This window comes from Apium graveolens, chromosome 3 (assembly GCF_009905375.1).
Source record: "Apium graveolens cultivar Ventura chromosome 3, ASM990537v1, whole genome shotgun sequence".
Lineage (NCBI taxonomy): Eukaryota > Viridiplantae > Streptophyta > Magnoliopsida > Apiales > Apiaceae > Apium > Apium graveolens.
The window spans coordinates 171,393,054-171,414,084 of NC_133649.1; the positions used below are offsets into that span (position 1 = coordinate 171,393,054).

A 21,031-nucleotide genomic window follows, 5' to 3' on the forward strand; every position below is an offset into this window, starting at 1 on the left:
TCATAGTCGGGCTACCTAATATAGTACTGACAGTTAAAACCCTTTTGGGAACCCTTATAAATATCGTGATAGAAGCGTAGTTCGTTATCGTATATGGTAGCGGAACTCTGAACCCTGAGGTTGAGTAGTAACAACGTGATGATGTTTTATTACTTATTGGAGATCAGATTGTGGATCCGATAGAACGTCCTAACGAGGGACCGAATGATGTTCATATTGAGGATGTAGCGGTTGAGGATGTTGTCCTAGAATGGATTGTTGCTGAATAGGATCCCGTGGAGGATCTTGACAAGAATGAATAAAGGACCACTGATGAATTGATAACCATGGTTAGGGAAACTATCAGAGGTAGGATTGGCCGGTCACTACCGGAGGTTCGTTCAAGTTTGTAAAGATAGTAGCCCCTTTAACGCGGCTTACTCGTAAGACTGAGAAGTTCGAATGGACAGAGAAATGCGAGAACAACTTTTAAGAACTGAAGCAAAGATTGGTGACGGCCCCTATGATGGCGTTGCCGAATGGAAAAGGAGATTTTGTGATGTATAGTGACGCTTCGCATAAGGAATTAGGGTGCTTCTTATACAGCACAACAAGGTAATCGCAGTACGCATCAAGACAATTAAGGGAATATAAAATTCGATATCCCCACCCATGAGCTTGGGCTCGTGGAAATAGTTTTGCCCTAAAGATTGGAGGCACTACTTGTATGGAGAGAAGTGCGAGATTTACACAAGCCATAAGTGCTCTAGTGCATTTTCACGCAGAAAGAGCTCAACATGCGCCAGAGGAGGTGGTTAGAGCTAATCAAGGATTACGATTAAGAGATTCTTTATCATTCAGGGAAAGCCAAAATGGTGGCTAATGCCCTTAGTATAAAAGAGAGACTCAAGATGAAAATGTCTTTGGGAGAGTTGATAAGAGATTTTGAAAAAAAAATGGAAATAGAAATGAAGGTAACTGGAGCCGGTACTGAAAAGCTGTTTGAGATTGTAACGCAACCCGAATTATTGGAAAAGATCATATGGTGCCAAAAAAAATGATGAATGAAGGCAGAAAGCCAATGACTGGAGAAGAGATTAATACTGAGAAAGATGATAAGGGAATAATGAGGTATTCCTACAGAATTTGGGTTCCAAACGTTCAAGGGCTTAAGGACGAGATCTTAGATGAAAGCCATAGTTCGAGGAATAAGATTTAGGGCAAACCCTAAATGTGATAATCAGGGAGGTCGCCATCAAGAAAGAAAGAACCCATAATATAATGAAATGAAAAACAAGGATTTTAACGTATAATATAACCCTGATTATGGGAGAAGGATGAAACATTTCATACTGAGAAAATAGAAGTCGAGCAAGATAAGGAGACCCGAGACGGTGCTCCTATACGGCAATTCATGGACCTGTCTAAAAAAAAGAACTTAGACTATTATCCCCAAACACCACCCTGAGGAAACAATGTGGTGTGAAATTCTTTTAGGACCTTTAAGTCGCTAAGCTCTCAGAGTTCCAAGGAACATGCTGACCCAGTCGAGGCGAGAGCCCGGTTAAAAGAAATAGAGGAATCATTTGAGATTCTAAATGATTGACGAAGCGCAAAAGACTATTTTTGTCACCTACCTTCCTAAGTGAGAGGCCACCCGCTGGTGAAAGACCAAGAAAGGCACGGAGCCAGAGGTTAGAATAAACCGATTAGAGTTCAGTCAATTGTTTTCGGGAAAGTAATTCCCAAGGTTATGGAGATAGTGTAAAAGCTTTAGAGCCAGAACAAAGGCGGACGAGTATGATGAATTATGAAGCTAAGTTGTAAAAGTTGTCAAGATTCATTCTGATGACAAGAATCCCAGAATGACGTGATGTTTGAAGTCAATGAGTAGTGGGTTCATGAAATGATTGTAATAGAAAAGAAAATAAAAAGAAACTGAAGTGGAAAGGAAAATAAAGACAATAGAGTTTGAGGAATGATAAGGGAGTTGGGTATGAGGAAACCCTAAAGACTCGTAGCAATAGAAATAGAAAAATATGTATTCGTTAGGATGAGGGTGATTCACCATAAGTTATAGTTGATGGTTGAAGGCATAAGAGATACATATATTTTATCCCCTGTAAGTTGGGAGGATTCGAGGAAACCTTGAGATAGTTCGAAGGTAAATAATGAGACACGGATAGACTGAGGAGACAAGAAAGTAAGAAATTAGGAAAATTGGATGAAGGAAGTGACCTTCAAGAATGTGAAATGTAAGTAATGCATGTCAATTGATACCCAAAATGGGAGACACCAAGTATAGAAGATATCTCAACATTGAGATGACTGTTGAGATAAACAACAAAAGTAAATGAGGATTTAGTAAAAAGAAGTTCACGTTGAACACGACCAATATCTTCTAGAACATCCCTGTTATCATTACTGAATCAGGAAAGAAAAGTAGATAACAATTGTTATCTTTTGGAGGTCATATTGATTGACCTCATTTTGAATACAGATGTTATTGTGAAATTAGGCATATACTATCGAGATGGGAATGATTGAATAAGATACCCTTATCAGGGATATATGACTTGATTTATCCATGTAAGGATGCAAGTACCTTTTTAAAGGTGGAATTAAGGACATAACCTCAATAGCTTGAGATGAACCATGGGGGATGCATAAAGGATGACATTTCACCCTTAATAGGGACATTATGAGTTTGGGTAGTATGGAACGAAGGACTAAGGTAACAACAACCTTTAAAGATCAGTAGAGAATTTTTTCAGAAGTACATAGACAATGGTTCTAGTATTAGTAAATGGTATTTTGATATGCCCTGTATCTAGGGAATACAGGAGGAACGATTCGAGGATAACCTTAGAGGTTTTACAAGGAAAAAAGGTAATATTCAAAGTTCTCAAGAATAGAAATTTTGATACAGGAAATGTGATGTAATTATAATAATTCCAAGTGGGCACATGTTGAACCATAAGAAAGTATAGATTGACCCAATGAAGGTTGAGATTGGTGAAAACAAGTAGGACCCAAGATAAGAGACGTCTGAAGTATGATCGAGAGTCAGTCGTGACAATGTTAACCTCTAAAAGACCGAGGCAATAACTTATGGAAAAATGGTGATATATATTTTTTACCAAAGCGTAAGGAAGAGCATTTTCACACAAGCAGTGATTGGAAATGAGGTAGAAAATTTAGTTGAAGGTCATTTAAAAGACATTGATTATAAGGAAATTTTACTATCAGGAAAGGCCAAAGAGGTGGCCGACACTTTAAGTGTAAGAGGATAATTATAGGCGCTCGTGCCAGAGGAATACAGTGATGATGGTTGAAGCCGTGAAGGTTGTATTATGGGTTGGAAGATTGACATTCCTTCTGATGATTGTGCGATACTCAACCGTGATAGTAGTTTGGTAAAGATTTAATTTATGTAATCGCCGTGAGCGGGCTATCTATCTTATAAGGTCATATCTTGAGATAAGCCAGGACCATGTTATGAAAGGTCTAAATGAACCTTTGAGATTTATGTCTCCTAATAAAGACATATGATTAAGAATGCTATTAACCTGCTATCGTTGCTTTGATTGAAACTCTTATGCAATTTTATCTGCTTCATGTCATGAATGTACATCAGGATCTGGAGTGTTCTTCATGAATCATGAATGGTGATTATGTTAACTCCTTAAAAGATTTTGATACGGCAGATATAGACTCCGTATAATTAGATATTAAGATTCCGAGGAAAGCGAATGACTACAGTAGGTCAGCGATGGACCATAGTAATGCATCAATGATTCTGCGAGTAATGAGTTGATTACAACCGTAAGAGTTGTATTAAATGGATGTTGAGATTGATCGGGTCGTGGTGATGTATAAGTTATCATTGATAGACTAATTAAGTCGATTATTTACCTATGAATATTTATTCCTTCTTATCGATAAAGAGTAGTATTACTATACGAAGAAGGTTGCAATGTAGAAATGGATTCCAGTAACGATGATATCTAGAACGGAATCCCTTATTCGAGTTTCGATGTCGAGGGATTTTAAAAAGTGAGTGTTTATGAGCTCGAGCAAGAGCATGGGTCCATGGAATGATGGACGGAATAGTAAATATTCTGGCACGTGAAATGCGATGCTATAATACCTGATATTGATATATATACGTATATGTTTTGTTCTCCTATGACAAACCTCTATAGTTCAGAGGTAGATTCCAAGCCAGATATTTTGTGGCAGTATATTTTATATATACAATTATCTTCAATTCATTCTTTTCTCTCCTTTTCATTTTGTATAAACTGAGAAGAACAACCCTTCCAGAAGGGGAGGTATTGCCGAATGACTATCTATCTGTGTGATAGAAGCCTAGTAGGATACCACATGTTGTTTAATTGCTTGTCAAGTACTAAAGGCTGGCCACCTTCTGTACTAACTATGCGATATAACAAGTGTTCATGATCATAGTGATCTCTCAATAAATTCTTTTACTTCTATATGAAGGACCAAGCTTTTGAATATAGAAGCAGCTAGAAAGGAGTAATATCAGCGCGGCAGTATTCCGAATCTAATGCATTTATGATACTAAGGTTGACGCGATTATTAAAAGGTTATAGAATACTAACGAGCAAAAGTGTAACCAGTATAGTATTATGTACGGAAGATAGTAATGATTACGAACAAGAAAAGAAGGAGTATTGAGAAGCAAAAACGATAGTGTTAGAAACTATTATGAGAGTCTATGTAATAGATTTGAAAGAATTTGGAATGATCATTTATCGCGGATTGAGTTTTCTTACAACAATAGATCATATTTCAATATCGAGATGTCGCCTTATGAGATCCTTGAGGGAAGACATTGTCGATCTCCCTTATGTTAGGATGAAGTTGTAGAGCGCAAGATGCTCGGACCAGCAGTAGTCCAAAGGACCAAGGATATAATAGATCTAATCAGAGGACGGCTGGTAGTAACCCAAGATGGACATAAGAAGTATGTTGAATTGACACGAAAGGACAAAGAATAGGAAGTAGGGGACCTAGTGCTGTTATAGGTATTCCCTTGGAAAGGATGAATGAGGTTCGAAAAGAAAGGAAAGCTAAGCCCACGAATTGTTGGCCCCTTTGAGGTATTAAGACATATTGGGAAGTTAGCATATGAGCTAGCCCTACCCCCCGAAACTGTAGCAAGTTCATAATGTGTTCCATGTGTCAATGCTAAGGAAGTATCATCGGGATGCCAGACACATAGTGGAGTACGAGCAGGTGGATATGCAACCAGATTTGACTTACATGGAGAAACCAGTAAAGATTATAGATAAGAAGGAACAGGTGCTTCAGAACAAAGTGATCAAGCTAGTCAGAGTGCTATTGCAGAATCATAATGTGGAGGAATCAACTTGGGAACTAGAGAGCGCAATGCTAGAAAAGTACTCCCAATTGTTTTCTATCTGATTCCGGGACGGAATCCTTTTAAGTAGGGGAGACTGTAATAACCCCAAAAATTTTGAACTTTTTGTAACCCTTATGAATAGTGATTTTACTGATTATATTGAATAAGAAAACTTTTCATGCCTCACTTTGTAAAGGTTCTTTTATTGTTATTCTGAGATCTTATTAGTACTCTATATGGTATATAAGTGTATGTAAAGATCGTCAGAATCCAAATTCGAACACTTTGATTTTTCCCGAAAATCCACCAGATACCGAAAGAATTGAGTATAAGGTAACAGGATAAAAAGGATTTAAATTTAAGTATTATAAGAGAGGATCATAAAAGGAATATAATGTATTGAGAAAGGTTAAGGGAACCCAAGTAACAAGATCCCGGGTATGATCCCTCAAACGATAAACGAGAACGAAAGTTAAGCGAACCGTATAACAGATCAGCGATCATTAGCCAAGTAATTAGGTGTTAATCAAAGAGGTTAATGATGATGATTTCATCACACCAATAAGAAGAAGACAAGTGTGGGAAGATGACATAAGTGGAAGACATAAGCATGACCAAATGGGAAGGATTTGTTAGTTGATTATAAGCCACACAATTTTTACCATGGTAACAATTTAATTAAACAAACAAAAGGAAGAAACCAAGACAAAAGCAATTCATAACACAAAATGAGAAGTTGAATTTCCCATTTTAAGAAGAAATCTCTCGGCCTTCCTTCATTTTCAAGGAGAAAAAAATCAAAATCCACGATCCAAGCATTGTTAAATCATGAGGTAATTATCCAAGGTTCCTTATGCATAGATATAGCTATCATATGAATCTAAGCTTCCATTTCCTTCAAAATCTCTTCCAATAATTCATGGAAGAAGAGGGTGAATAGTGTTTTCAAGAACTTGAAATTTTGATCTTGTCTTTTTGTTTAGATAAAGCTTTAGTAAGGATATCCAAGGGTTGTTTCAAGCTCCTTAGTTACTCCTACTCACCAAGGAAGGTATAATCTCATACCCTAGCCCTAATTTTGATTATTTAGAGCTTTTTATGCTTGTTTTAGTTCTTGGGAAGTATGATCCATGTATATTTGGAGTTGTAAATCTTGATTATTGATTAATGAACTTAAGTATAAGCTTTTAGTTCATGACTGAGAGTAGTATAAATTGGAAATATTGAGATGTTGGGGCTGTTGTAGTAGAGTATGGATGGAGTTTGGTTGTAGTAATGATCGTGGGTTGATTGTGGATTGATTTGGAGTGGTACAAATTTGGTAATCGCGTAAACATAGCTGTCGTAATGCCCAATTTACCTTAGACTACTTTTGTTCTTAACATCAGGACCCGTGAACTCACTGTTAGGTTTTCACCATTGCCATTATTAGATAGTTTATGTTACGAGCTTCGTTTTGATATGTGGTTCGCTTGAATCCAATGTGCGGTTTAGGAGAAACGACCGTTTTAAGTAACGACGTTTCGCGAACGAACCATTACCCCTCGCCTTACTTTGAAACCTTGGTTAACGCCCTTAAATGATTAATTGGGGTATGAAACAATTATGTAGAGTGGATTAGGCAGTTGGTAGGATACTTGGGAAAGAATTTCCTTAAAATTCTTAGTGGTTAATTTATTAAAAATGGTGGAGCCGAGGGTACTCGAACGACTTATGTGATTCGTTAAGCGTAGAAGTGACCATAAGCGAACGTTAGGGTTCAATTGGTTAAAGTCTAGTCTCTTAAGCGACCGGGGTTTAATTCCGACTTATGTTGTTGTTCATAGGTTATCGGACCCACTCTAAGCTTAAGTCTATCCGGGAACACTCAGGCAAGTTTTCTACCCGTTATACTGTTGTTGTGATGTATATATGTATATGCATTATCTTGTGATAGATGCATGATGGTTATTAGCAAATCTTGCGATATATTGGAGCATGCTGATATGGTTTATATGCATGCCTGTTTCGTAATTTTGATATGTATTTGATTGATTCAAATGCTTATAAGTTGCACAATACCTATGCTAGAGATAAGCAATAGTTGCGTACACCCTTGTTATAGGGGACCCAAAGGTGAACATTTTTCTAAACCGGGAGACGATGTTCCTGAGTATATGATATATATATATATATTTATATATATAAATAGTTTCCAAAACTATTAATCGAATAAGGTTTATTCGATGACTTTATTTTATTTAATGAATATTATTTTGAATATTCATTCGAGGACTTATGACTCCTCTTATTTTATTTAGTGAATATTATTTTGAATATTCATTCGAGGACTTATGACTCCGCTTAATTTATTAAATAATATTCTTTATTTTATTAAAGAATAATGTTTCGATAATCAAACTTATTTTTGATTATTCAAATAAAGATCGTACTTTCGTATAAATATATCTTTTGTTATTTATTATTCATTTCAAGTATGAGTTTTAAAACTTCTACTTCGATTATTTTTATAGAGATTATCCTTTATGGGAATATTATTTAAATAATAATATTCAGATATTTTCTAATATATTGGGACTGATTTATTCTATTAAATCAGCATTACTCCAAACATTCTTAAAAATGTTTTCGAGTCTTCAAAATGATTTTAAAATTTAGAGCGGATCCCAAAACTCGTTTTCAAATTTAAGATCTTCCTTTTTGAAGATGACTTGAAATTCGCTCAAAAATCTAAGGGATCCAGCTCTGTGGTGTATTTTATATTCGCAACGAGGTTGCTGTTTTGATAAATGAATTGATTACTTGCCCAATATTCGGGAAGTAAGTCCATCTATTTGAGTCGGCATAAGCAACATGGGCTCAGTGGGCGTCCATGAAAGTGTAAGTGGCTCAGTGGGAGTCCATCAATGCGTATGTGGCTGAGTGGCAGTCCAACATAGGTCCTATTGCGGCCAGGGTGATGACCAGTGGGGAATTCGTCAATCTACTAGTAGAAAAGGTTACTTATTGGTATCTTTGCCTGATCAGCAAGATATCAGGTTTATGCCAAGGTTTTCTCCTTTCCAAATTCATTGGATATTGCAACTCTGTTTATAATTTTCATAATAGAGGTTTTCAAGGAGTGTATGAAATGTGTATATATATATAGGTGTATATATATATCGGGACTTAATGAAGTATCTCGTAACTTCATTTCTTTCAAATGATATAAATTGAATTTATTCAAGTCTTATCTTGTAGTCTCATCAGTGTGATGAACTTTTGAAACTAATTATAACTTGAACGGTAGTAGTTCAAGTAGTATTCGGAAAAGATATAAGTATACTAGAGTATCTTGTAACTTCATCTTTTAAACTTATATCTAGTAAATGATTATCTTATGCATGTCAAAGATTTTCAGAAAAACGTTGAGACAAGGTTAGATATATGAGATCACCTTGCAACGATATTTTTATACAGTTATAAACTAGAACTTTGTGTATATTATACATGTCAGAGGATTTCAAAGATTGCGAAAAGTATATATGTATATATATATACTGAATATTTTGCGACTTGGTCGCGTTAAGATATCAGCTTGGTTCATTTCTTCTTGACCAAGACTTTCATGAGTACTATGAGAATGCTCATATATTGTTAATTATTATACATATTATTTCGGTGGGCTTGTTGTTCACCCTTGCTTTCTTCTTTCATCACACAACAACAGATAGAAAAGATGAACAGGACCAAGCTCCCAATTCGCAAGCGGTTAGGAAACATTCCCCAGTTTCCTGTAGGCGTTGATGCCATTGTAGCTGAGGTAGGATCTACCAATAGGCTAGGCTTTGAACTTTTGATGTACCAGACTATGTATATTTATGAATTGTAATAATGGCAAAGAATATGTAAATTATTCAGAAACCCTTTTTAAGGTGAAATGGTTTATAATTGTGGAATAAAATGACTTGTGTTATTCTGGTATTCATCTCTGAGACTATAACTTGTGGTGTGTGTGTGTATATTGTGGAGTCACAGTACGCAGCAGTTGGTTGACTGTTAAGATTAAGTATGGATAAGGGAAATGGAACTCGTGACAACCCGAAACCCCGACCCCGGATTTGGGGGTGTTACACCATGTTCCTCGAAGAGCTCTGACCGACTCTCGGTCTTATAACTTATGCAGCACGCTTTATTGTAGCGATTAAAATATTATACGATATACTCATCGTAAATTCAATCGTCATTGATACGCAAAACTCGTATTTTACTACCATGGCAAAAAAGACATTTGTACTGTTAGGTAATGAATCACGCACAGGGGGGGGGGGTGAATGTGTTTTTCTGATTTTAGGCTTTTTATGAAAGATAATGGTTGAACAAAGTAAATTAAATCTTGTATAGAAAAGTGTTCATGCAGAAATTAAACTTGCACAAAATAAAGAACACAGATTTTCAAAACTCACTTAATTTTTGTATTAAAAATTAAGATGTTTTGCTACAAAATTTCTAAGCTCTTCGAAGTTAAAGAGCTCAGCTTCTTCTCGAGAGTGTTACAAGAATTTTGATCCAAATTGTTACTTCTAACTAGAGGACCGGTGTTAACTTTATAGCTCAGTTAACTGCTGTTTTGCATAGTGGATAATAAATATGCTATTAGCTTTTCTAAACTGTCACTTGTCATTTCTATTTATAGAAAAACAAATATTCCATTTCTGGCTTAGCATATCTTTAGCATCCCGTATTTACTTTAATTTTCCTCTGTCAGTTAATCTTTGCCATTGATTTTGCACTCACTTCAAGCTGCTTTTTGTAGACTTGTCAATCCAGTTGTTGGATTTTTTGTTGATTGTTTATCTTGGATATTAAACTGGTATGTAATTTTGTACTTTGAGACTGTACTTTGAGATATCCAGTTTGATTCATTTGAACACTTGATATCTCGATAAGTACAAAGGCTTATCGAGATCTCTAGTACTCCATAATGAGTTTGGCTTGTAGAGGTCTTCAACTCATCGAGATCTCTAGTCTTCATAACTTCACTTGACTTGTAGATATCTCTGAGTTCTCGAATGGATATAGACTTGTCGATAACTCTGAGTTCTCTAGTGAAAGAATGACTTGTCGATATCTTTTTGAATTCTCGAGTAGCTTTCCTGACTTCTCTACTCCCGGTGGATATTGCTCATCCTTCGAGTAGATATTGCTCATCCGTCGAGTAGATGTATAGCTTATCCGTCGAGTAGATATTGCTCATCCGTCGAGTAGATGTTATTCATCCATCGAGTAGATATATAGCTCATCTATCGAGTAGATATTGCTTATCCTTCGGTACTCTCTAGAGTTTGAATGACTTCTCGATAAGTCATTCTGGAGTTCTCGAATGACTTCTCTTTAACATTAAATCTGTGACTTGTAGAGATCTTGAATTAAAACATTTTTCTCCAAACAGATTTATTCAACTCCAAGCTTCGTCAAAATTTTTCTGAGGCATGATCTTCTTGATCTTCTTCCAGATAGAATCCTTAGGCTTGATACTATTTTAGGAAAAAGACACCAGTCTGCTCCTTTGCCTTTTTATAGAATTTAAGTGTTACAAGTACAAAATACAAATTTAGATAACAATACAACTTACTTAGTGTTGGCAAGTTGTCTTAGTCTTATTAAAGTACATGCATGTCTTTTACAACAATCTCCCCTAATTTGTGAGAAGATTGCTTCATAAAAATTCATGAATGTTAACAAGACTATCCCTAAGTTTAAAACTGATGGAAGATAAGATTAAAACATAAAGCTTGATAAAATTACAACTTGTACAACATAAGATTCACCAAGTTCCAAGATTACATGAATCGGGTAAGGAAAGTTTTTACATCTGCTTCTTCTCGAAGTTTATCCTTCAAGTGATCAAGAATTTCAAGTTCTTCTATGATGAGTGTTCCACTTAGAGCTTCCACAAGTTTTTGCCTTGCTGGCTTAGGGTACCCTTGGTCCAGATACTCTAAACTGAATCTTGAGAATCCACCAACTTTAATATTTATAAATCTACCATCTTTAGAATTTCTGCTCATTCCTTTTGCTTTCAACTCTTCTGATCTTTTTATAAACATATCTATTTCTTCATTATGTTTCCTTCTTCTTTCTTCAACTTTAGCCTAATCTCTTTTCTTTGTTTCCTCCCTTTCAATCAACCATTCAGTTAAAGATGATCTCCAAGTTCTTGTAACACTGTCCTTGCCTTTTAACAAACTTAACACTCTCTTAATTTCGGCAGGAGTCAAAGAATCCATTAAGTCTTTGTTTAGAAGAGTGAATGTACCATCCTTAAAATATACTCTAACTTCTCTCAGTGATACAACCCAGACTTTGACAATTTCCTCAGCTAAATTTTGGAAAAGGTCTTCATCTGTGATGCACCGATTTAGAGGTAGAAAGTCAGATTCTTTAAACAATTACAGATGGCCCTTTCAGTGACTTCCACTTCCTTTACAAGCTTGACTTTCTTAGGCTTTCTTCCAACATATTTGAGATTGAATTTTTGTGAAGGTTTGGCTAAAGGTAGGGTTGTTATTTTCTTGAAATTTGTGAGGCTTGAGGTGATTGGAATTTTTAGGAAGGAGTTGGTAGTTTGTCTGTAAAGAAATTTTGGCTTAGGTGATTGGGAAGATTTAATGTTAGAGATAGTTGATGTTGTGAGTTGAGCTGAGGTTTGAGGTGGTTGTGTTTGGATATGTAGGGTTGTTTAAGTTCCTGAATCATCATGAGGTTTTCTGCTCTTCCTTTCCCTTTTTCTCCTCATGTCTTCATCTTTCTTGTCATCCTCCTTCTTCTCTCCACCCCAGCTTCCAGATGGCTTAGTAGACTGACTTGAATTTAAGCCAGAAGGATTTTGATCATCTTTCTTCTGCTCATCATCATCCAAATCATCTTTGTTGATTTTTGTTTTGGGCAAGTTTGCTTCTGCATTATCCAGATATCTTCTCAACAGTTTTATAATCTCCTCGTCTTCAATAGTTTTGTTCCTTTTTACTTTCAGCTCAGTTTCAAGAGTCATAATGAGCCTTTTGCTTGCGATGACACACTGTTTAGGAACTTGAAAATGTTTAAAATGTTTAAAATGTTTGATAGTAGAATAAATGTGTGCCACTCCCTTGCTAGGCTGTAGATAAGCTTCTGGGAAAACAGCTACTTATGCATTCTTCAATTCTGTTAGCAAGAGAGTATCTTCATGAATCACAATTTTGACTTTGCTTATCAAAACATCTAATTCAGATGCCCTCCTAGAGATAAGATAGTTATGGGACACCTGCATACATCTGTCTACCCCTGAGTCATTGATGTTGACCATTATCCTTCTTTCCTTGAAATTGTCTTTAGTTACCAAGATCACTTTTATTGAGTTTATTGTCCTGTCCAATGCTTTCTTGTAGGTGAAGAAATTGTTATTAAGAGAAACTCTGAGTGCCTTAAGCAGTTCATCAAATTCTCTGCTTTGACTGGGACCCTCGGCTGCTTTAAAAAGTCTCTCCATTCCAATATCAATTTTTCGATTTAAACTCTCTTCAACACTTTGGACTTGTTGTTGAGATGACCGTGACTGTGCCAACCTAGCCTCTATCTCCCCCTTAGTCTTGTTGATAGGCATGAGAAGGGGAGTAGGGATTTCAGGTCTTACTTGTTCAGGCAAATAAGGTAGTGGTATGTTGAGTTTACCCATGATGGCTCCTAAAGCTATGGAATTTTGCATTGGAAGATGCTTATGGGAGTCCACCAATGTTTGGATGTCTTTTTGTTGGCTCTTGACAAGAGATGTCAAAGCCTGAACTTGTGCAGTGAGAGAGATGTTAGAGTCTTGCAATGCTGTGACTTGATCCTGTAGAGACTGAATTTACAGATTTGTTCAGGTGGATCCAGGCTGATAAGAGCTGCTAGATGTATCAAAGTGTTCTTCTACAGCTTCTTTGATCCCTTCCATCAGCAATGCTGAAGGCTTATATCTACTCTGGTGAAGTTGATCTAGCTGGACTTTGGTCTAATTTGAGCGAGTAATTTGGTGTTGGATCACTGGATAGAGATTTGTGAAGGATAGTTTGAGATTTTTGACTTCCTTCTCAATAGAGGCAAGATCCATCCTAGCCATTTGCTCAGAAAAATGCTTGAATTTCGAAGAGATCTGCTCTTGAGATGGTATGATCTTGTCTATTTTCTCATTCACCAGTTTTCTGATTCTGTGTTCATGACCAGTGAGCTTGATTTCAAGAGCCTTATCAAATAGATGAAATGCTTTGAGCTGAGCTTTGTATACATCTGTAATGGTATTATAGACAGCTTCTGGACTCAAGTCTTTTGCATTGCTGCCCAGAATAGTAACATACTCTTCTCTAAATCTTGCCAAAACTTCATTTATCTCCAAGGCAAAGTCCTCAGACAGCCATGCATGCACATTCCCATCTGGCTCAGCATCATTGACAATTTTCTCCTTTTGCTCCTCAACTTCTTCATTATAAGCAAGTATAATGGCTTGATAATCTTGGTTGCTCATGTTTGAAGTTAAAAGATGCTGTGAGATATTAGCCAGTCCAGAGATCTGCTCTACTAGTAGATCATCTACAGGAGTTGGTTGAGAGGCAGATTCCTGTAGCCACTGAGAGAGTATGTGAGGTTTTTGAGGTTGAAAGCTTGATGGTTCATCAGAAACTCCTATGACTGAGATCACAGTTTGACTCACATATTTCTCTATGGTTATGACGGTGTGTTGTCCTCCACTTGTATTGGGAACCTCCAATTGAATTGGAGGGGATTTTACTGGGTTACTGTCATGTGCACCAGCCTCAAACCCTTGTGTGTCTTGCAACACACTGGCACTTGAATGTGCTAAGCTTGCTTCCCCTATGAAAGGATCATGGGAAATTGTACTCCTAGCTTCAACTGCAGAGGCAATTTCTGCTAGAGTTATGAGGGGAGTTGTTTCTTCATGAGGAACCTCCAATTGAATTGGAGAGGATTTAAATAGCCCCCCTCAGGAGTACTACCCTCAAACCTTTCAGTCTATGAGGACTGTTTTGCACATGAAGGTGCATTAGAGATATCCATGGGGTCTTCTGTAAAGACTGATGAACCCCCATGTTTGTGATGGTATCATCAAGGTCTACCCCAACATGTAGCCTCTCACCATCTAAATGAGGTGTCTGGGTGGTGAGAAAAGCTTCTTGAGCAAAGTCACTTGATTTTTGGTGCACTTGAGAAATAGAGTCAATTGGAATTGGGATAGAAGAAATGTTGGATATTAGAAATTGTTGCTCAGTTGTGAGTGTTAACAGCCCCCCTGAATAGATGAAGGAGCTTCAAGAGATGTGCTCTCACAGTGAGTGTCTTCCTTGTTTCTCCTACCATATACTTGAATTACTTCTGGTACAGGCTGTACAGACTCACTTCTGGTTGTTCTTACAACTGCATCCTGTTGGGCGGATGTAGAGGAAGATAGAGTGGTTAGCTCAGTTTGTTTACTTCTTTTAGAACTTTTGACCAGAGGTGGTACTCTTTCAGCTTTCTCCTCACCACTCTCATTTAACATATCTAGGTTTATCCCATTTCTCTTCTTTTTACCGACCTCACCTTTTTGAGAAGATGAGGTAGTTGGTTTTCTAGATTCTAAATGTTGTTAAAGAATGGTTGCAACTTGGGAAGATCCCTATTAGTGATCCTATGTTTGTACTTCCACAGGTTCAGGAATCATAGCTGTACTAGATTGAGCATTTGATCTCATGTCAGGCATAAGATAAGGATAGGTCCTAAATCTTTCCAATATAAATGGAGTGATTTTCATACTTACATTGACCTTATTCTTTGTAGTAAGTGAGCCAAATATTATCTTGGACACTTGCTTACGGTTGCCTATCTTAGTACTATCTATGCCATTCAATAGATGTATATCAGCTACTTTATTATTTAAAGTGGACATAATAAACCTAGTAAAGAAGATTTCCTTACCTCTAGCTGTTAGAGGCATAACCAGCCTGGTTGCAAGTTCTTCCAGGATCGGTAGACCAACATTTAGGTGTCTGTTATGGGCAATTGAATACACCAGTTTTTGCACAACACTTGAGATATTGTCATATCCAGTTTTTCTGCAAGTAAAGGCCCTTACTACAGAGTCAAAGATGAATGACCACTCCTTCCTTAGATTGGTTCTGTTTAAGCTTGACTGGTTAATTCTCCCACCATAATTGATGAAGTCCACAAACTCAGTCAGCTCATCAGGAGTTGGTACCTCCACCAGATTCTCATTTGGCAGTCCTAAAGCTCTATTCATATCTTGATCATTAAATTCTAATTGTTGGCCTCCAATTGTGCATGTCACCACCAGAGAGAGAGAGAGTTATTGTTAACATTAGTCCTTACCACAGTTGTAGTCCAGAAATCATGCAGCACATCTAGATACAGTACTGGATTTGCAGTCAAAGCACCTGCAAGATAGGATTCAGACAACAGTTTTACAAACCCCTTGAAACTATCAGGAGTTTGGTTTGCATCAGTGAAAGCAAGATAGTTAGTTCCTTTCTCCGGATAGATGCCCTAGCAACATTTTGAGCCATAGTTGATTGATGAGAATGAATGGGTAGGAAAGATCTCTGAGAAAGGATGAAAAACGAGAGAGAAAACAGTTATGGATTGAAACTAGGTCACTTTATATCTCGAAAGCTGTAAGTAAGTGTGTATCGAGAAGTCTGGGTATTTATAGTAAAAGAAGATGACTTGTCGAGAACTCAAAAATAGACATTTGGAGTTTGTCTATCAAGTCATTTTAAATTGCTCTTATAGAGAACTCAAGAACGACTTATCGAGATGTCAGATAAATGCCTAGTTTGTTAAAAAAGGACTGAAATAATTTTAACTATTATTTGAATAAATTCAAAATAAAATTACAATGCATTTTCCAAAAGTATTTTACCAAAATAATTTATCAATTTAAATTATCTCAGTTCTGAGTTATTGATAAGTTAAACTTTGTACTTGAGAACTCTGTGAATGAATACTACTAGAGAACTCTACAAGGACTTATCGATAAGTCATTTTGAACCTATCGAGAAGTCACCCGAGAAGTCCTAAAATGACTTGTCGAGAAGTCACTTTATACTTATCGAGAACTCAGTTCTCTAGATACTTTTGGTTATTGTAATTCTGCTTTGAGTTAATTTTACATATTAAGGATGTTAATTAACAACTAAGCAGTTTACTCAGAATTTAAAAAATTCCAAGTTAATTAAATTTGAAAGACAAATATACATAGATTTCTGAAATATTTATAATTCATATTTCAGTTAATTTCCAATTTAATCAAATTAATTTTGATTTACTGGAGATTAATCTGCTGCACGACATTTGCTGAGTTCTTGCCTTAGGATGAAGAATTGAGCATTCCAATTTCACCTATAAGTCTAGTGAAAGTTGCTTCATCCAAAGGTTTAGTAAAAATATCACCTAGCTATTTTTCTGTTGGTGCAAGAATTTTTAATACAATATTAGGATACAGGTCTTAGAAAGACATAATTTATATCTATGAAACCAACTCCAAAACTGATTCCCTTGGAATATCATAATCCAAAGTCGAGCTTCCTTCCAGTATATGAAGATCCTCTTTCTCCCCCTGAGGCTGTGCAATCAAATTCAGGTGTATGAGATGAGCTTCCATTTGCCATGATTCTCTTGTTGGGTAGTTTCTTCATTTCCTTAGTCTGACAAACTTTACAATCTTTAACTTGAGCAAGCTTGTTTCTTTCTCCTGATACCTTGGTGTAGAAGCAACAAATTCCATTCTTATTTGTTGAGTCAAAATCTTCAACAAACAAGCTTCCTTTCCTTGCTCCCTTAAGAGCAACTTCACCAGTTTTCTTGTTGATAACAGTGCATTCTCCTTGTAGAATAAGACTTGAGACCATTGTCTACAATATGCTAATTCTTAAAAGACTCACTTCAAGATCAGCTACCAGTGCTACATTAATCAACGACAATATTTTCAATACATTCTTGCCATATTCCCATTTTAAATCCTTTGTTGTTGTCTCCAAATGTCATAAATGGGCTAGCTTTCTCCTCAAATTATGATAGCAGGGCTTTACCACCAGTCATATGCCTGAAACATCCACTGTCTATGATCCAGATGACTTTCTTCACTTGCCCTGCACACAATGAGTCTTAAGTGTGTTTGGAAACCCAAACAGTGTTGGGTAGTTTCTTCTTAGTAACTTTTTCAGGAGAAGTAGAATGAGTAATTTTAGAAGAAACATAATTTATTGATTGGTGTGCATGTTTTCCTTCTGATGTAGACTCATTTCTTGATTCTTTAAGGTCTACTCTCAGTTTATGGAAACTCTTCATTACCTTCATGTTGCAAGGAATGTAGTCAAACTTGTCACATAATGAATAGGGATCATTAGAATTAGCTTCATTGTATTTGCAAGCTCCTTCAGCTGGCTTGCTAACAACCTTTTTACAAAGGTAAGTTAGATGATTTGAAGAGCCACATTTTTCACACTTCTTTCTAGGAGCATTTGCAACATAAACAAAATTGTTGCTTTTTTTATCCCTATTTTTCCATTTCTATTTCTCTTTTTCTTTATTGCATCTTGAGCTTTGGTTTCTTGAACAAGAGTCTTGGGACTGTGTTTGTTCATGAGCTTCTCTTCAGTTTTTGAAGACTGAACTGATTCTTCGGTTTTCTTTTCTTTATCTTTATCATCAATTTCTTGTTTGATTATCAATTCTTCTTCACTGAAGTTGACTACATATGCTTTGAATGTAGGTGCATTAACCTCTTTTAAAAAGGTTGGAGCATTCTCAGTCTTCTTGGATTTCCCTTTGTCACCTACAGTCATCTTTTTATCACTCATGTCTTCATAGTAAAGGCCAATAACAATGTTTACACATGGCTTATTCTTCTCATGATACTGTTCAACCAGTTCAAATGCATTTCTGAAAGATTTCATCTTTACTTCATTCTTTTCTAGTATCTCCCTTAACACTGCTTCAATTTCATTTGCACACTTGAGCTTGTTCTTAAGATAAGCATTTTCTTGTTTTAAAGCTTCAAGCTCAACCAGCAAAAATTCAGTTTCTTGCTTCTCACTCTCGAGCTTCTTATTTATTTTTGTTAATCTGCTAACTTCTTTATTAGTAGAAACTGATAAGTGGCATTTTATACCACTTAGAACGTCTTAAAATAGCTTAAATTGGTGCCTTGAAATCAAGTATTTTGTGTATTTGATGCGTTTTTCTAGTGTTTATGCATTTCAGGGTATTAGTTGCATTTCGGAGGAGTAATCATCAAGAATAAGCCTTGGCATGTGTTCACCATTGCGAGAGGAAAGAAAGGGGCATATTACGGCGAAGAAATGGAGCAAACTCAGGAAAAATCCAGTAGGGTCCTGAGCGCCCGCTCAGCTAAGCTGAGCGGCCGCGCAGGGTCGGGAAATTAAATAATTATTTTAAAACTTCTACTTCTGTTTGGCTTCCAACTTCTATGTAATCTGAGTTTTATGGGACTATTATCTAAGTAGATTTGGAGACGTTTTCACAGAGAGGATCGTGGTATTAACCAAGGAGCGAAGGAGATAAGGAAGAAGACTGTTTTAGCACACAGCAACGAAGAGGAAGCATACTTTCTTGTGATTCTTATTTCGTTGTAACGTTGGATGCTAGTTTTCTTACTTTGAACCTAATTACTCTTGTGACGTACTCCGATTTAATATAATTAGTTTAGTTATTATTTTCTTGTGTTTGTTTATCACGATTTCATATGAACCCATGACGACGATAAGTGCTATTATGGGCTAATCGTGATCATGGGGTCGTAACAGATTTACTATGGAATTCTTTAGTTAATTGTTTAATGCTTTAGTGTGTGATGATTGTATGATATATAGTATTGGTTGTGCGTATTCGTCTTATGTGTGTCGCGAACATATAAGATAGGGTGTTAATCTCTTGTGAAGCGATGGTGGATCTTGAGATTTAGAACTTGCCATGCTAGCATAGGTTCATGTATGATATGCATGATTAGTGGGTAACTCTAACAGTTTTATTCGCCCTGTGTAATCAAAAGGAATAACTTGTGCTTAAATCGTTATGTTGTTAATTTCTGTAGACATATAGGAACTCAACATAATTTATGACTATTCAACTTCTATCTTAATTGTGGATGCTTGGTAGAATGGTATGAGTGCAACGAAAGTTGGCTTTTATCAGTTTCGTGTTATTCGATTAATATCATCACTGTTGCATGCTAAGGATAATAACAATAACTATTGAAGGAAGTAGTAATGAAGTTATGATCTCATGAGTGTTTTAATATTGATAATTCAAAGTGTTAATTAAGTGATTAATTAAGTAATTAATTATAGTTAATATTTTGTCAACAATTCTAAGTGTTAGTGTCTTAACATTGAGAAGTAATCATACGTTGGTGCGTGAGTTTAATTAAACAATAATTAGTCTGAGTCTCTGTGGGAATGAACTAGAAAGTATTCTATATTACTTGCGAACGCGTATACTTGCATGAATATTAGCGCGTGTTTTCGCCCTAACAAGTTTTTGGCGCCGCTGCCGGGGACTCGGTGTATTTGTTTAGTTTATATACTTACCATCATTGGTCGTTAGGACTCAGTGATTAGGACGTATTTGTTACTTATTGTTCTGGTTGTATTTCAGGTACTTTAGCGAGCGTTTATGCAAACTCGTTCTCGTACTCGTAAGAGGACTTTAGATACAGCTGAGGAGACAAACGAAGTTCTTGATATTCTGGAGAAGATAGATTTTGAAGATTCGGATTCAGGAACTGAGCAGAAAGAACCAGTAAACATGGGTGATCGTATTGTTCAGGCTGATCCAGCTCTTATGGACTTTTCTCGGCCTAAAATTGATGACATTCAGTCAAGAATTCTTCATCCGACTATTCAAGCTAACACCTTTGAAATCAAGCCGGGCACTATTCAGATGGTGCAAAATTCTGTTTCTTTTGGAGGAGCTGCGACTGAAGATCCCAACATGCACATAAGGAATTTTGTCGAGATCTGCAGCACTTTCAAGTATAATGGCGTGACTGATGAGGCTATCAAGCTGAGGCTTTTCCCATTCTCACTGAGGGATAAAGCTAAGGACTGGTTACATTATGAACCAGCTGGGTCCATCACTACTTGGCAAGATCTTGCGCAAAAGTTTCTGGTGAAGTTTTATCCGAGGGCAAAGACTGCTACTATGAGGAGTGCTCTTACTCAGTTTGCGCAGCAACCTACAGAATCTATATGCGAAGCTTAGGAACGCTACAAGGAAATGTTGAGAAAGTGTCCACATCATGGAATGCCTGATTGGATGGTGATCACTGGTTTCTATAATGGTTTGGCGGCCCAATCTCGGCCCATGCCCGATGCAGCAGCTAGAGGCGCCTTATGGGCCAAAAGCTATACTGAGGCTTATAATCTTATCGAGACTATGGCTGCAAATGAGCATCAAAACCCAACTCAGAGGATGATGCCTGGGAAGGTAGCAGGTATTCTGGAAGTCGATGCAGCCACTGCTATTGCAGCGCAGCTCCAGGCGCTGTCGATTAAGGTTGATTCTCTAGCTACATATGGAGTTAATCAAATAGCTATGGTTTGTGAGCTTTGTGCAGGTTCTCATGCTACG

The 21,031-nt window shown here is 36.7% G+C and overlaps 1 non-coding gene across 1 annotated transcript; it reads right to left on the reverse strand.

Annotated features, from left to right (window-relative positions):
- Nucleotides 1-20,599: 20,599 nt before the first annotated feature.
- Nucleotides 20,600-20,706, reverse strand: LOC141715841 (small nucleolar RNA R71). The gene has a single exon (XR_012572588.1). It is a non-coding gene; the product is annotated as a small nucleolar RNA R71 (small nucleolar RNA).
- Nucleotides 20,707-21,031: the final 325 nt, after the last annotated feature.